This window comes from Bos taurus, chromosome 23, assembly GCF_002263795.3.
Source record: "Bos taurus isolate L1 Dominette 01449 registration number 42190680 breed Hereford chromosome 23, ARS-UCD2.0, whole genome shotgun sequence".
Taxonomy (NCBI): Eukaryota; Metazoa; Chordata; class Mammalia; order Artiodactyla; family Bovidae; genus Bos; species Bos taurus.
In genome coordinates, this window is record NC_037350.1 from 16,060,831 (window position 1) to 16,075,194 (window position 14,364).

The 14,364-nt window shown below is 48.1% G+C and overlaps 1 protein-coding gene across 12 annotated transcripts in view; it reads right to left on the reverse strand.

The window, feature by feature from the left end:
• Positions 1-14,364, reverse strand: part of TRERF1 (transcriptional regulating factor 1) — a 210,301-nt gene that overhangs the window by 124,365 nt on the left and 71,572 nt on the right. The window contains exon 3 of one of the 12 annotated variants that reach the window (XM_024983961.2): positions 3,781-3,820. The exons of the other annotated variants lie outside the window; for them this stretch is intronic. The gene's annotated coding sequence lies outside the window, so the exon portion shown is untranslated. The remainder of the gene's footprint in view (positions 1-3,780; positions 3,821-14,364) is intronic. 12 annotated transcript variants of the gene reach the window in all.

The following is a 14,364-nucleotide window of genomic DNA, read 5'->3' on the forward strand; positions in this document are numbered from 1 at the left end:
ACACAGTGACAGCACCATGTGAAGACTGGAGTCACACTGCCACAAGCCAGGCAATTAGCAGAAGCTAGGAGAGAGGCCTGGAATGCGTCCTTCCCTAGAGCCTGCGAGGCAGCGTTGCCCTGCAGACATCTTGTTCTCGGACTCCTGGCCTCAGAACAATGAGACTATAAATTCCTGCTCTTTAAGCCACCCAGCTTGTGGTACTCTGTTATTGGAATACTAGCAGACTAATACACTAGGCTCCTCACAGCCTCCTAAGTGATCATTTAAAAATCAGTCTTCTGCTCAAAACATTCCCGTGTGCGTGCTGAGTCACTTCAGTCGTGTCCGACTCCTTGCGACCCCATGGACTGTAGCCTGCCAGCCTCCTCTGTCCTTGCGATTCTCCAGGGAAGAATACTGGAGTGGGTTGTCATGCCCTCCTCCAGAGGACCTTTCCGACCCAGGGATCGAACCCATGTCTCTATGTCTCCTGCATTAGCCAATGGGTTCTTTACCACTAGCACCAGCTGGGAAGCCCAAAACATTCCTAGAGTGTCTCATCTCTCTCAAAGTAAAAGGCAAAGTCTTTGAAATGTCCCACGAGACGCACACGACCTGGCCCAGCCTCTTCCCTGAACCCCTCTCTTCTACTCTGCCCTTCAGTTTCCCCCAAACACAGTGGCTTCCTCTAACATCCCAAGCAGGCTCCCACCCCAGGCCTTTCATGTGCTTGTCCCCTGCCTGGAGTACTCTTCCTCCAGGCATCCTTCACTTCCTGCAGGTTTCCATGATAATGTCACCTTCTCAGTAAGACCCTCCTAACAACCCCAGCACCCATCCCCCTTCCCGGCTGTATCTTTCCTTGTTTCGCTCATCACCACCTGACTTTTATTTATATTTTTATCCATCTCCCCTCACACTAGATTAGAAACTCCCTGAAAGCAGGGACCTGGTAGTATGGTATGCCCCAGAGCCCAGCACACAGGTGATGCTCAAGAAATAGTGGCTGAGAGGTTTATCTGCAGAATGAAAGAAGGCAAGAGAAAAGAGAGTTGCAAGAAGGAGGAAGTTGTCCACAGTGTCAGAAGTAGCAAAGGCTCCAGAAAGATAAGGACCACAGTGTGTGTTGGGTGTGGTCACATGGAGGCCACAGGTGACATGGAGAGCAGTTCATGTGGAAGCAGGAGCCCTGTGCAGCGAACCCATCGCATCCTCCCTTGCACCCCTCACACCTCCCAAGGGCAGAAGCCGGCCTGAGCGGGCTGCCTCAGTAAAGGACCAAAACCCAAGGGTAGGTTCTTTCCGTCTGGGAAAGAACGGGAAGGAAGAAGAGAGGCAAAAGACAAAGAGGGGGTGAAGGTTTGAGGAAAGACTCCAGCAGCATGACTGCAGGGGGTGAGGTCCCAGGAACTGAAGGAGTGAGTCCCTGGGTGCAGGAAGAAGGTTCCCTCTGGCCAGGAGGAAGAGGGGCATGTCCTCCTCTGAGTGGAAGGAAACCAAGATGGGATGAGCCCAGCTGGAGATCATGGCATGACGGGAGAGGAGAGAACCTGGGTGGGCTTGCTGCTGAGCGAGGGGCTGAAATCACTGAAGGAAGGTTGTCTCCTGAGTGACCAAGGACAGACAGGAGGGGGACTGGAGGGAGTGGGGACGGTGGGGAACGTCTCTCAGGGTCAGCCCTGAAACCCAGCACCCCCACAGGTCTCCCTCACATCACCCAGTATCCACCCTGACAGGAGAGAGAGCAGGTCACAGGCCAGCATCACTGAGGTCGCAGCTGAGAGGCCGTGGGCTCAGACACGCACAGTCCATGTGGCTGTGGGTTTCTGGGACAAGCCCGTGGCAGCCTGAGTTTAGGAGACGGGCCTTTTCCAAATGAAGAATGCTGGGACCCCACACAGCGCCACCCCTTTCTGTCTGAGCTGCCTCACTCTCCCAGGCCCCCACATTCAACCCTTCCGGTCCTCATTCTCCGCTCCCCTGATTCCTCCCCGTCAGTCACCAATCCTGCCTCTCACATTTGTGTGCTGGGTGCGACCCAAGTTAAAACCCTCACACACTAGTCCCGTGCAGTGTTCTGAACATCTGCTTACACTTGATGAAACTAAGCCTCAAGAAACGAAGTCACGTGCTCCAGGTCTCACAGGCAGCAAGTCAAATCCCAGTCGGGGTCTGAAATCTTCCATCTCTCTTTCTTCTTGTCTATATTCATACCTCCACCCTGGTCCAAGGCCTCAACATTTCATTCCTAAAATTTAATATAATAAACGTCTTCTAACTGACCTTCTAGCATCCCCCCTGGTTCAGGGGACACATCCAGATGAACCTTCCCACACCATTGTCTTGTTTGGTTTTTCTGTTCCAATAAGACTTTACATACAAAAATAGGCTCCAGGCCATAGTTGGCTTGCAAGTCACAGTTTTCCAATCATTGAATTATAGTCTTCACAGAATTATGAAAATTTTTCTCCATTATTTGTTCAAGTATTCTTCCCTTTCCCACTGAGACTTCACTTACAGATATGTCTGATCACTTAATGTTGTCCCACAAGTCAATGCTATGCTTTTGTTTTAAATATCTCTGTGCTTCTTCTTGGACAGTTTCTATTGCCGTGACTTCAAGTTGGTGTCTAATCTACTTTAATCTCATCCAGTATGTTTTTTTGTTTCCAATGCTGTATCTTTCAGCTCTAAAAGTTCCACTGGAATCTTTTTTAACATCTTCTGTTTTCTTCTCTTTTCTGATCTTGTTTTCTCCCCTTGTTGAATATGTGGAGAGTATTTATAATAGCTCACAGCACTGTTTTTACCCATTGCTGTCCTATGTAACCGGAAGGATCCTTCTTCACTCTTGTTTCCCACATGCATGCTCTGCTCCACCCCATGCACCCCTCAAGGTCCCAGTGCTGGGACATTCATCCCCTCCCTCATCCCCATAGCTCCATCCCTCTGAGCACCCTATTTGAGTCCCAACTTGCTGAGCAATCTGTGTTCTTGTGAGTTCACTGCATTTAGCTTCTCTTGGCAAGTGTTCCGTCTGCTGAGTTTCTGAGTAGATGGCACACCCCTTGAGGGTAATTAATATATGTGTTGAATGCTTGGAATTGCCCACTGCTTAACAGAGCCTACAAGGGTAGATGTCACTTGATCTACAGAACAATTCTGATGGAGTGCAGATGATATACTTCTAGAAGTATAAATATAAGAAAATACAAGAGAACTGGGACAGGTAAGGGAAGGGACACAGGGCCTTCTTGAAGTTTTAGAAGGGTAACTATTCTTCCTTTGTAGGAGCCCCCAGAGTTTGACACCATGGAACAGCCACCATGATAATAATGAGGGTGGCTTGACGGAGCTCTCTGCCTACCTCCTGCATATTCAAGGTCTTGGAACCCCTGCTTAGCTATCTGCTTGCACTCACACAGATATCCTATCTTCCTCCCTCTTCATGGGAAGAGCTTAAAATGTGAGCAATTCAAATCTGGCTGAATGGAGTTCACAGTGACCAGCAGGATGGTAAACGTAGGGAAGAGGATCCTCCACTTCTGGGAAATAGGGAGTTGGCCCTAACCCATTTCAACTATCAGCTGGGGACAACGCAAAAAAAAAAATTAAGATTCCCTCTAGAAAAATGGTACAAATGAACCTATTTGTAAAGCCGAAATAGAGACACAGATGTAGAAAACAAATGTATGGACACCAAGGGGAGAAAGGGGTGGGGGGGAGAGATGAATTGGAAGACAGGGATCGACATATATACATTACTATGTATAAAATAGAGAATTAATAAGAACCTACTGTATAGCACAGGGAACTCTACTCAATGCTCTGTGGTGACCTAAATGGGAAGGAAATCCAAAAGAGAGGGGATATATTATACATATAGCTGAATCACTTTGCTGCACAGATGAAACGGTTGTAAAGCAACTATACTCCAATAATTTTTTTTTTAACTCTAAGAATTCCGGGGCCAAAGCAGGAGGATGGTTGGGAAAAGTGAACGTCAACAAGGCACTCAGGAGTCTATGCAGACAGAATGGACAGCACCTGAATAACAGGGCTCTGGGAGGCTTGGGGACGCAGCAGGGGCCGGAGAGAGTGGGACAAATTGAGAGAGTAGCACTGAAACATATGCATTGCTGCTGCCGCCACTAAGTCGCTTCAGTCGTGTCCGACTCTGTGCGACCCCATAGACGGCAGCCCACCAGGCTCCCCTGTCCCTGGGATTCTCCAGGCAAGAACTCTGGAGTGGGTTGCCATTTCCTTCTCCAATGCATGAAAGTGAAAAGTGAAAGGGAAGTCGCTCAGTCGTGTACGACCCTCAGCGACCCCAAGGACTGCAGCCTACCAGGCTCCTCCGTCCACGGGATTTTCCAGGCAAGAGTACTGCAGTGGGGTGCCATTGCCTTCTCCAAACATATACATTACCACATGTAAAACAGAGAGGTAGTGGGAAGTTGCCCTGTAACACAGGAAGCTCAACCTGGTGTTCTGTGACAACCGAGAGGAGTGGGATGGGCTGCAGGGTGGGAGGGAGGTTCAAGGAGGAGGGGACATGTGTGTACTTATGGCTGATTCACGCTGTTGTACAGCAGAAACCAACCCAACACTGTAAAGCAATTATGTGCTATGCTTAGTCGCTCAGTCGTGCCCGACTCTGCAACCCCATGGACTGTAGCCTACCATGCTCCTCTGTCCATGGGGATACTCCAGGCAAGAATACTGGAGTGGGTTGCCATGCCCTCCTCCGGGGGATCTTCCCAACCCAGGGATTGAACCAGGGTCTCCTGCATTGCAGGCGGATTCTTTACCAGCTGAGTTACCAGGGAAGCCCTCAAAGCAATTATACTCTAAACTAAAAACAAACAAACAAGGGTCCAGGAGGAACCTATGGAGGGGAAGGCAATCCTGTCCACCAAGATGCCCACTAAGAAATCAAGATCTCCCCAAACCCATGGAACCAAAGGCACAGTGTGGTCCTCGAGACACAGTAGAAATACCAGGAGCTCTGGAGTCAAGCCTGGGATCAAACCCTGACCCTGTCATATAGTGGCTGGCCAACTTACGCTGGTCACTTCCCCTCTCTGAGTCTGGCTCTGCATGAGCTAATGTGAAGCCTAAATAAAACAAGAAATGTGGGGACACATCCAGCACAGTGCCTGGCATTATATAAGGGGCCCTATAAGTATGCTGCTCTCCCTTCTTCCAACCTTCAGATCTCACAGCTCTCAACCCTCCCTAAGAGGAGCTAGTGCAGAAGCTAGAGAGCATTTCCCAGAGGGAAGGTTTGCAAAGAAGGGTGGCCAAAATCAGCAAAAGGCAGGAGGACAAAAGGAGCTCCTCATGACCACGAAGAGAGAAGCACTGGACTTCTGTCAGTGCCAGGGTTTCGAAACACACCAAGCCCCAGATCAAACCTAAACAGGAAGTTTGTGACAAGCTTAGAAAACACGCTAGCTCAACTGCAGGAGGTTGACAGCACTCAGAAAAGATGGAAATGAGCACTTCTTGGGGGCAGGGGTAGGTATGGAATAAGGAGCGTGCGCAGTCAACATTCCACAGACACACAACTCCTCCCAGTGCCCAGAGCACCCGCCCTGTGCTCCGCTCTCATACGAAGCACAGGGACCAATCCCACACAGCTGCCCTGGTTTTCTGGCTTCCACGCGGAGCCTGTCAACATCTCCCCACTCTCTGTCCCTCTCCTCCCTCCCCAGGCATCAGGAGCAGTGGACACTTTGATCAGCTCTCAGGGATCTGGGGGACTCAGGTGTTGAGATCATTTCTCAGGTGGGAGAAATTAGCACAGAACGAGGAAGTGATGTGTGGAGGTCCCACAGGGCTCTCCACCAACATCTGGTTGGCTCCCAGGAGGGCCTCCTGGCCCTCCACCATGGGTTCTCCAGGCTGCCATGTTTCCTCCTCTGAAATCCTGCCTGGGACTAACATTTTCACTTGTACTGTTCACACCGGTACGGGACACTGTAATTTCAGATCGCTTACTTGCAAAGGCAAGAAATACAGACATGCCTGACCTCCATGATTTGTGTCCGTCCCCAGATGAAGTGAAAACTAGAAAGCTCCTTCCCCTGTGTTCTTAATTTCCTAGCACATGTGGATTGAGCCTTGATACCAGGCCCTATGTCTGTTGGGTGTGTTCCAGAAAATACTTAGTAAATTAATAAACAACATCATTACCATTTCATCCCAACTTCCCCACCCGCTTCCCACTCCCCCATCACTGCCACCAAACTGTCCCACTGGTCCTGATACGCCCTGGGCAGACAGGTCCTTAGCTCCGCCCCTCCTGGGTCAACCACCCAATTGTGAACTCAGTTCCCTGATTGTCAGCCTCAGTGCCCGCCCCCTCCTTGGCACCTCCCAGCAGTGGTTTCCCCACCTCCCCAAGTTAGGTTCCTTTTTAAAAAATGACTCATTTAGGAAGAGACAAAACCAAAAACTTCAATGGTGAAGATAAAACAGCACCGACTCTCTTTAAACACCTCCTACTCCATGTAAAACTTAGATCCGATAAAGACACCCCAGACTGGACCTCCTCTTTTTAAACACCTCCTACTCCATGTAGAACTTAGATTCAATAAAGGCACCCGAGACTGGACCTCCTCGTTTTGAACTTACGGTATACACAATTCTTCTAGCAAAACACATTTCCAGTAATGTCTTCTCTCTGAACTCTTCAGGGTCTTCTTTACAAATGGAGGTGTCAGTACCTTTTTAAAAATGTGGGAATGAGAAGTGAAAGTCCATGCTTTCAACTCCTGGGTCAACAATTATTTCATGTTTTACTACGTTTATGATTCTGACGTACTGGACAAAGGACACTGACATTATACCACTGGCCTGATGAGAATTATGGGGAGTTTTTGTTGTTTTTTTTAATAAAAAGTAAGATTTCTTCATATGTGAGAAGTTTATAATATTTTGTGCACAGTATCTGAAAGAAACAACATTGTAGGATATAAGATGTAGAATCATAACATTTTAGGACAAAAATGTGCAATTAGGATGATCCTAATCCTGAGATTCTCAACATTGGCTGCAATAAAAAAATTCCCAAACTGGAAGGAAACTTAACAAAAAATTCCCAGGCCCTACTCCCAGAGATTTGGATACACCTGGACTGTACAGGGGCTCTGACATTGGTTTTTTCTCTTAAGTTTCCTGGTGATTTTAATGTGCAGCCAGGGTTGAGGACTCCTGATCTACGGCAGATAAGGAAACAGAGATCTAAAAAAATTAAGGTGCAGCCCCAAGTTGCATAGCCGGATACAAAACCTGAACCAAATATGACATTTACAAACCTCCATCCAGTTCTGCTACCTTGCTCAGATTTTCAGTATTCATCCAATTGTTAAAACCTTTTTTTTTTTTTTTTTTAATTTGGGGGACTAACACAGACATGCCAACTTTTCATTTTGTCAAACAAGGGTATTTTTATAAATATCTATCAGTGACTGTCACTGCTTCCTGACATGTCTCATGCTTATTTGCATGCCTGCCATCTCTCCACCCCAAACCATCTATCTCTCCACGCCCAGGAGGTAAGATTGGACCATAGCTGGCCCTGTTCACAGTCTTACTCACCTCTACTCACCCTGCCCCTCACCAGCACCCACAGGACAAATCCAGATACGACCCAGGAACTCAAAAATTCTCCATCTTCCCCTTTCCTGACCTCCACAATACTGATTTCTGAAAACCCCTTCCTTGACCACAATCTACTTCCCAGTCCCTCCAAACCCACCCTTGGCCTTTCTCCTGACCAATGCATGACAGCTAATATTTATATGAGTCACAAAATTCAATATTTACAATTCATTCTTCCATACACATTATCCCTTTCAAATCTCTCCATCATCAAGGACATACTGGAAATTTTTTAAAATTGAAGTCTAGTTGCTGTACAATATTAAATGTTACAAGTGTACAATATAGTGATTCATAATTTTTAAAGGTTATATTGCATGTACAGTTGTAATAAAACATTGCCCATATTCCCTGTGTTGTACAATATATCCTTGTAGCTTATTTCATAGCTAACAGTTTATACCTCTTACTCCCCTATCCCTATTTTGCCCCTCCCACCTTCTGCTCCTAACAGGAAACCACTTGTTTGTGTCTGCTTCTTTTTCTATTATATTCACTAGCTTGTTTTATTTTTTAGATTTCACATATAAGTGATATCATACAGTTTTATGTCTTTATCTGACTTCTTTCACTGAGCACAATGCCTCCAAGATGCACTGGAAATTTTTAAAGAGGCGACCTCTGAGGAGTAGGATTAGAGGCTGAAGTGGGAAGGTGGGCAGGGGGTTTCTCTTTATACCCTTCAGTCTGAGTTTGAGGCAAGCATGTAATTTTTAAGCGGGATAAAAATCACACATACATGCACACATAGAATAAAACAAAGCAAGTTACAAAATACACCTACAGTTTGCTTCCACCTTGTAAATACACGTCTCGGGGAAGTCTCCATACCCAAGTTTTCAACGTAAATGATATTTCAGTTCAGTTCAGTTCAGTCACTCAGTCATGTCCGACTCTTTGCAACCCCATGGACTGCAGCACGCCAGGCTTCCCTGTCCATCACTAACTCCCCAAGTTTGCTCAAACTCATGTCCACCAAGTCAGTAATGCCATCCAGTAATGCCATCTGTTGTCCCCTTCTCCTCCTGCCTTCAATCTTTCCCAGTGTGGGGGTCTTTCCTAATGAGTCAGCTCTTCACATCAGGTTGCCAAAGTATTTTGGCCACCAGATTTCGTTGAGTACGGTGTTCATGCTCTCAAAGTTATTTTATGGCTTCCATATCTAGGTGGCGGGATGATGGGTGACGTTAATTTCATTTCCTTTTTCTCTTTGCTTATCTTTATTATGTTTTATTTATGTAATAAAGAATATTGAAAGTTTAAAAACTGTACCAAAGCATTATCTGATCTCTGAAACCTACACAGTATCAAGACGCCACAGCACCAGAGCATGATTCAGTCTGATATGCAGAAATATCTCCTTTTTTGAAAAATGCAAAATTTCTCCCCAGTCAGGTCTTGGCTTCTGCAGCCTTCCCAGAGGGCAAATCTACCATTACAACTGACCCCAGCCACACCCAAGCCCTGGCGCTTCCCAAGAACTGATGTAGAAAAGAAGCCCAAGTGCAGCGGTCAAGTCCCTTCTGGGGCCCAGCTGGCCTTTTCAGCTTCATCTTCCCCTTCTCCCCACGTTTCAGCCACACGGAACAGTTGCTCTCTCCTGAGTGTCTCCACTGGCTCCTGCCTCTAAGTTTTCACCCAGGCTGTGTCACCCACCCCTTACTTGTTTCCTTCCTGAGTCTCTGCCAAAGCAAGCAGCCACACCTCCTCCAAGTAACATTCAAACCCACAGCTTGAAGATCGGGAGCCCAGAAACTCTTATGATGGAGGGAAAGCTGTGGAATTCTCCACAGACCCCACTGCTCCCTAGTATCTAACAAGGCAATGCAGAGGGTGAGCGTGTTTTCCAGGTAGCAAGAACCATGAGCTCGAGGGCCTGGAGCTCAGAGGGTGTGTCATAAGTTCTGGGGAAGAAGAGGCATTTAGAATGTCTGAAGCACCTCCTGGCCATCCAAGGCTCAGCAGAAAGAAAAATCCAAAGACGTTTAGCAAAATATACAAGGGCCAGCACAGAGAGGCCCAAGAGAAGGGCTCTTAGCCTTCCATTTGCTACTCCTCCTTCCAACTGCTTCCCTGCAATTCACTCTGCCCTTCCAGTGTATATGGGCTGAGGCTAACAGGAGTGGGTGGAAAAAATAGGAATAGAGAAAAATGAGATTAAGCAACACCACACTGAGGTTCTTCCTGTGCAACACCAAGTACTCGGGTGATGCTTGGGGCAGGCTGGAGAGAGTGGGGAACGTGGTGCTTGGCCCTCTCCTCGGTGTCAGGCCCAAAGGTGAAAGATGTCTGCAATTATACAAAGTTCCAAGAACCTTCAGAGACATTTCAAAAGAACCGTGAGGCTTTAAAACTGTCGAGACACAGACTGGTTATGCTCCACCCCGCTGCCTCTGTGGCCTGTGTGAAGCCTTTGGGGAAATCCTCCTGGGGGCCGTGGGACTACCCTCCCTACCTTCTGTCCTGTAAGAAGGAGACTTGCGACAATTCCAGCTCCTCACATGTCCACCTCCATTGGGTGTGGTCACCAGGCTGATACCCGGGGGGAGATACAGCTCTGTGAAAGCACAGTGCTGTCGCAGACTTCGTGTCTGTCACCTCTCCTGAAAACACTCAACGAGACCGTAAGCTCCTCATCTCTAGCTTATTCTCTTTCCTTTTAAAGAACCCTCCCTGCTGGCTCTCAGTGGGCATTTACTAACCAAGGAGAAAACCAGCCCTCCGATCCATCACCGCCTGCCACTCGGCCCCTCTCCCAGGGCCCCGGCCCTCCCTGGGCTCTGGGGCAGATCCCTCTGAAGAAGTTCCCTCAGGCTTTGCAGGCGTAATGGCATCTCCCCCATGTCACTGGTCCGTGGGCACCATCGCTGTTGGTCCCCTGAACCCTGGAATAGTTACTCTAGCCTCTTCAATTAAAACTTCAGAGCAAGGGAAGGGTTCCAAGAACACTCAGGACCCAAGATCTGTACTGAAGGAAGCTGGAGCCTTCTTGGAGATTGAAGAGATGGACACTCTCAAAATGGCCGGAAAACACACCCTGGAGGGCATAGTGGGCAGTCCCCTGCCGCTGCCTGCGCGGGGGAGGCGTGGGGGCTGGAATGGCTGGAGAAGGGCTCGCAGAGGAAGTGAGATCTGAGTTGGGTCCCAAAAGTGGGTTTAATTGGGTCAAGTGGAGAGGAAGTGGGAAGACCATCCCAGCACAAGCGCAGCACTGACCACAGTGTGGGTAGGGCCCCACTGCGGGGGAAGGGGACCCAGGGAGGCAGTGGTGGGTACACGTGTGCATGCAAGAGTCAGACAAAATTGCTCTGATTTTGTCAGAGCGACTGACAAAGACAAAATCAACTTTGCCTCTTGTTAGCTGTTGCAACAGGGCAACTCACTAACTCCCTCAGTCCCACTCTGAAGATGCCTGCCCGCTGGAGTCATTGCGAAGACTGAACAAGAGGATGCCCGGAAAATGCTCAGGATGCTGCGTGCCTGCTGTCAATGAACATCATGTTATTCCTGCTACAGTCAAACACCCAGTGCTCACCCTGCTGATGTCGACAGGGTACTTTCTTCTTTATAAGCCACGATGCTGGGAGGGAGGAGACACTGCCTGACCAGGCACATCCTGAATAACCTAAGAAGTGTATAAGAGCCAGATGGGCATTGGAATGCCCCAGCGGCCAGGGGGTGGTGGGTATTCTCAGCCGCGCATGCACGCGCACACACACACACACACAGAAGCACACATGCTTCTCTGCCTTACTGAACCACCTACTGCAGCACCTGGGCTCCCTAAGCTTCCAGCTGAACTGGGCAAAGGGAAAGCATTTATTCCCCGCTTCCTTCTGTTTCCCTGGTGGCTCAGATGATAAAGAATCTGCCTGCAATGCAGGAGACCTGGGTTTGATCCTTGAGTTGGGAGGATCCCCTGGAGAAGGAAATGGCAAACTACTCCAGTATTCTTGCCTAGAGAATCCCATGGACAGAGGAGCCTGGCTACAGTCCATAGGGTCACACAGAGTCACACACAACTGAGCAACTAACACTTACACTTTCCTTGGCAGTGGTTGTATCCCTTCAGCATCACAGCTATTGTCAGGGGCCCCAACTCCCCAACTCCAGAGCTCTGTCCTCTTAGCCAAGGGGGAGATAGCAGCTTCCCACTGCTGCCAACCCCACAGGTGCCTGCCTACCCTTTGGCTTCCCTAACCCTGACCATCCTTCTCTAAATACTCCCCTTCACTAAAGTCTCCCCAGTAAACCCTTTGCCGGTCATCTCATTCTGGGACTCTGATGGACAGAGCCAGGGCCGCGTCCATCTGCCAGATACATGGGGTGGAACTCACAGCCCTGTCTTATTCTCACTCCATCCCTTCCCTCAGAGGCAGGGTGTGAACAGCAGTGTTTAAGACAGAAGCACCAATGCACTTTTCCCATGAGCCATCACTCAAGACTTTAACATCCCTAGGAATCTGGAGAAAACTCAAGAGGCTCAAGGAAAAGCAACTCTTCCAGGCCAGGCAGGGCATATTCAGAGGCGCTGTGGTTCTCCACCACCAAACAGAGTTCCAATCAAGTGGCAGAATCTAGATCAGTGCCTGGCAGTATACACAATAAATATTTGTTCATGCAGGTCCTTCTGGCTAAGGATGAAGCCTGAAATCCAAGACATCTTTCAGGAGAGGATACTCCACAGAAGCAGCTCCTCCACGAGGAAGCTCCAGAGATGCCCTGAGCTCATGACATGAAACTCTGAGGTGCCCCCAGTCTCCCACCCTTCATACCACACAAGCTATTTCCTTGTCTCTTATCAAGTCATTCCTGAGCCTTATAATGTCCTCGGCATCTCCCTCGCTGAGTTCATTTTTCTCATAGGGTCAAACACCATCTTGGTTCAGTGTAAATCAAAAGCATTCATTAAGGGCTTACTGTGTACAAATACTGTGTTAGGCATTGAAGATCCAAACATGATTAAGATAAAGGTCTTGGGATCCAAGAGCTGCAGAAAATATGAAGGAAGAGGGCTTAACAGTGACTAAAGGGGAATCTCAGAGAGACCAAGCTTGGGCCACATCAGATCTTGGAGGATGGGGCTGTGACAGCCGGGAAGACGGCAGGAGATGTGAAGAGGGAAGTGGGGGGTGGTGGTGAAGGAGCACTGGGGAAGGACAAGTAACACTGAACTGACAGGAACAAGAGCAGAGCAGAGCCAGGGAAGGGCTCTCTCCCAAATACGGCCCACCTGATTCAAGAACCAAGGGCAGCCACAGAGCAAAAATGAACCTGACCAGAAGGGTATTTCTTCCCAACAGCCCCCCACAATCAAAATGCCAACCTCTTTGGAAAATGTCAGAAGAAGCCTGGGTGGGTCTGGGGCAAAGATGCTCCTCCTGAAAGGGTGTTTCTCGGCCTGCTTACTCATCACCCGCCTGGCCCTGCCTCGGGGTTGGCCAGATCCATGGGTGGAAAGGGGACCTGCCGCCCTGGAGCTTCAGAGGCGCTGAGAACACTCCACCCAGTGAAAAATAATAACTTTCCACACACGCTTGCTTGCTCTTACTTGGAATTCTAAAATTAAACGTTCCTTCTTCTCACCTAAAAGCTTTCTCCCTTTAGAAGCTAATATGCAAATGCCTCGGGAGAGGTCTTAGCAGCCGCAGATCCGCTGAGGATGAAGACTTCCAATAGTTCTTTCCTGGAAAACAGGCTTTGCAGGAGAGCTGCTTGAGAGAGGATCTGTGACTGAGGGTGAGGCAGGAAGAAGAGGGAAGGGGTTCAGGGAAGGGAAGAACGGCCACTCCTTCAAGGAACCAGCCACATCCACCAAGGGCAGAGGGGTAAGAGAGTTAAATGCCAAGCCCTCAAAAGACCTTAGACCCTTTTTTTTTTTTTTCCTTTTAGTTTTAAAAAAATTGAGATTCGGTTCACAAACCATAAAACTGACCCTTTAAACTGCCCAATTCGGGAACTTCCCTGGCAGACCAGTGATTAAGACTCCACTCCCAATGCAGGGGGCATGGGTTCCCTCCCTGGTCAAAGAACCAGACGCTGCACACCATGCACAGCCTGACCTAAGACATGAAATAAAGAGATAAATGAAGATTAAAGTTTCTTGAAAAAAAAAAAATCCTATCCAATTTGCTGGTTTTAGCATATTCACAAAACTCACAAAGTTGTATAACCATCATGACCACCTCATTTCTGAATATTCTCATCACCTTCCCCTCAAAGAAAAAAACATTTCCATCAGTGGTCACTCCTCCTTTTCCTTGTCCCTTGGCCACCAATTTCTATCTTATGGACTTGCCCATTCTGGACATTTCACATAAACAGAACTATACAGTCTGCAGCCTTTCGTGTCTGGCTTCTTCCATTTAATGTTTTCAAAATTCATCCATATTGTAGCATGCATCATTACTTCTCACCTTTTTATGACTGAATAATATTCCATTGTATAGATAATTCATCCAAAGATTTTCTAAAAGGCAAAACAAATGATGTTCCTGCAAGAAAGGACCCCCTAATATCCTTAGGGCTGCTTGGGCAACACAACCCCTTGTAAACCATCCCTCTCTGCATCTCCCATCAGCACCCATGAACACCATCCAAATCCTGTCCATTGGGCTGGAGTGATTTTCCAAGCACACAGAGGCTCAGGACAGCTGCCCTGAATCACACAGGCCATGACAGAAACAACTCAAATTCCTTCTGAGGGAATTTATA